We start from the raw sequence: 4350 nt of genomic DNA, 5'->3' as shown, positions 1-4350 counted from the left end.
AACAACTACAGTAACACCACAACTACAGCAACAACCAAACTACAGCAACACCACAACAACTACAGTAACACCACAACTACAGCGACAACAAAACTACAGTACCACCACAACTACAGCGACAATACAACAACAACTACAGTAACGCCACAACTACAGCGACAATACAACAACAACTACAGTAACACCACAACTACAGCAACAACCAAACTACAGCAACACCACAACAACTACAGTAACACCACAACTACAGCGACAACAAAACTACAGTAACACCACAACTACAGCAACAACCAAACTACAGCAACACCACAACAACTACAGTAACACCACAACTACAGCGACAACAAAACTACAGTAACACCACAACTACAGCGACAACAAAACTACAGTAACACCACAACTACAGCGACACCACAACAACACCACAACTACAGCAACAATACAACAACAACTACAGCGACACCACAACTACAGCAACAATACAACAACAACTACAGCGACACCACAACTACAGCGACAATACAACAACTACAGTAACACCACAACTACAGCGACAACAAAACTACAGCAACAATACAACAACAACTACAGTAACACCACAACTACAGCAACAATACAACAACAACTACAGTAACACCACAACTACAGCAACAATACAACAACAACTACAGTAACACCACAACTACAGCAACAATACAACAACAACTACAGCAACACCACAACTACAGCGACAATACAACAACAACTACAGCGACACCACAACTACAGCGACACCACAACTACAGCGACAATACAACAACAACTACAGCGACACCACAACTACAACTACAGCGACACCACAACTACAACTACAGCGACACCACAACTACAGCGACAATACAACAACAACTACAGTAACACCACAACTACAGCGACACCACAACAACTACAGCAACACCACAACTACAGCAACAATACAACAACAACTACAGTAACACCACAACTACAGCGACAACAAAACTACAGCAACACCACAACTACAGCGACAATACAACAACAACTACAGCGACACCACAACTACAGCAACAACCAAACTACAGCAACACCACAACAACTACAGTAACGCCACAACTACAGCAACAATACAACAACTACAGTAACGCCACAACTACAGCAACAATACAACAACAACTACAGTAACACCACAACTACAGCGACACCACAACAACAACTACAGCAACACCACAACTACAGCGACAATACAACAACAACTACAGTAACACCACAACTACAGCGACACCACAACAACTACAGCAACACCACAACTACAGCGACAATACAACAACTACAGTAACACCACAACTACAGCAACAATACAACAACAACTACAGTAACACCACAACTACAGCAACAATACAACAACAACTACAGTAACACCACAACTACAGTGACAACTAAACTACAGCAACAATACAACAACAACTACAGCGACACCACAACTACAGCGACACCACAACAACTACAGCAACACCACAACTACAGCGACAATACAACAACAACTACAGCGACACCACAACTACAGCGACAATACAACAACTACAGTAACACCACAACTACAGCAACAATACAACAACAACTACAGTAACACCACAACTACAGCAACAATACAACAACAACTACAGTAACACCACAACTACAGCGACAACAAAACTACAGCAACACTACAACTACAGCGACAATACAACAACAACTACAGCGACACCACAACTACAGCGACAATACAACAACAACTACAGCGACACCACAACTACAACTACAGCGACACCACAACTACAACTACAGCGACACCACAACTACAGCGACAATACAACAACAACTACAGTAACACCACAACTACAGTGACAACTAAACTACAGCAACAATACAACAACAACTACAGCGACACCACAACTACAACTACAGCAACACCACAACTACAGCGACAATACAACAACTACAGTAACACCACAACTACAGCGACAACAAAACTACAGCAACAATACAACAACAACTACAGTAACACCACAACTGCAGCAACAATACAACAACAACTACAGTAACACCACAACTACAGCAACAATACAACAACAATTACAGTAACACCACAACTACAGCGACAACAAAACTACAGCGACAACAAAACTACAGTAACACCACAACTACAGCGACAATACAACAACAACTACAGCGACACCACAACTACAGCGACAATACAACAACTACAGCGACACCACAACTACAGCGACAATACAACAACAACTACAGTAACACCACAACCACAGCAACAATACAACAACAACTACAGCGACACCACAACCACAGCAACAATACAACAACAACTACAGTAACACCACAACTACAGCAACACCACAACCACAGCGACACCACAACCACAGCGACAATACAACAACAACAACTACAGCGACACCACAGCAACAATACAACAACAACTACAGCGACACCACAACCACAGCGACACCACAACCACAGCAACAATACCACAACTACAGCGACACCACAACTACAGCGACACCACAACCACAGCAACAATACAACAACAACTACAGCAACACCACAAGTACAGCAACACCACAACTACAACGACACCACAACTACAGCAACAATACAACCACAACTACAGCGACACCACAACTACAGTAACACCACAACAACAACTACAGCGACACCACAACTACAGCAACAACACAACAACAACTACAGCGACACCACAACCACAACAACACCACAACCACAACTACAGTAACACCACAACTACAGCGACACCACAACTACAGCAACAATACAACAACTACAGCAACACCACAACTACAGCAACAACCAAACTACAGCAACACCACAACTACAGCAACAACCAAACTACAGCAACACCACAACAACTACAGTAACACCACAACTACAGCAACAACCAAACTACAGCAACACCACAACAACTACAGTAACACCACAACCACAGCAACAACAGCAACAACAACAGCAACAACAGCAACAACAACAGCAACAATACCACAACAACAGCGACACCACAACTACAGCAACAATACAACAACTACAGCAACATCCACAACTACAGCGACATCCACAACTACAGCAACAATACAACAACAACTACAGCAACAATACAACAACAACTACAGCAACATCCACAACTACAGCAATATCCATAACTACAGCAACATCCACAACTACAGCGACACCACAACTACAGCGACACCACAACCACAGCGACAATACAACAACTACAGTAACACCACAACTACAGTAACACCACAACTACAGTAACACCACAACCACAGCGACAATACAACAACAACAACTACAGTAAGACCACAACTACAGCGACAACAAAACTACAGCAACACCACAACTACAGCGACAACAAAACTACAGCAACACCACAACTACAGCAACACCACAACAACAACTACAGCGACAACAAAACTACAGTAACACCACAACTACAGCAACACCATAACAACAACTACAGTACCACCACAACAGCGAGAACAAAACTACAGTAACACCACAACAACAGTAACACAACTACAGTAACACCACAACTACAGCAACACCAAAACTACAGTAACACCACAACTACAGTAACACCACAACAACAGTAACACAACTACAGCAACACCACAACAACAACTACAGCGACAACAAAACTACAGTAACACCACAACTACAGCAACACCATAACAACAACTACAGTACCACCACAACAGCGAGAACAAAACTACAGTAACACCACAACAACAGTAACACAACTACAGTAACACCACAACTACAGCAACACCAAAACTACAGTAACACCACAACTACAGTAACACCACAACAACAGTAACACAACTACAGTAACACCACAACAACAGTAACACAACTACAGTAACACCACAACTACAGTAACACCACAGCGACAACACAAGTACAGTAACACCACAGCGACAACACAAGTACAGTAACACCACAACAACTACAGTAACACCACAACTACAGCGACAACAAAACTACAGCGACACCACAACTACAGCGTCAATACAACAACTACACCACAACTACAGCAACACCACAACCACAGCAACAATACCACAACAACAGCGACACCACAACTACAGCAACAATACAACAACTACAGCAACATCCACAACTACAGCAACATCCACAACTACAGCAACATCCACAACTACAGCGACACCACAACTACAGCAACAATACAACAACAACTACAGTAACACCACAACTACAGCAACAATACATCAACAACTACAGTAACACCACAACTACAGCAACATCCACAACTACAACAACATCCAC

The sequence above is a fragment of the Micropterus salmoides genome, unplaced genomic scaffold (genome assembly GCF_014851395.1).
Source record: "Micropterus salmoides isolate LMB-PRFRI ecotype aquatic unplaced genomic scaffold, ASM1485139v1 Ms_hic_scaffold_4150, whole genome shotgun sequence".
NCBI classification, from domain to species: Eukaryota; Metazoa; Chordata; class Actinopteri; order Centrarchiformes; family Centrarchidae; genus Micropterus; species Micropterus salmoides.
The sequence above is the reverse complement of the archived record's forward strand: the minus strand, read 5'-3'. Positions refer to the sequence as shown.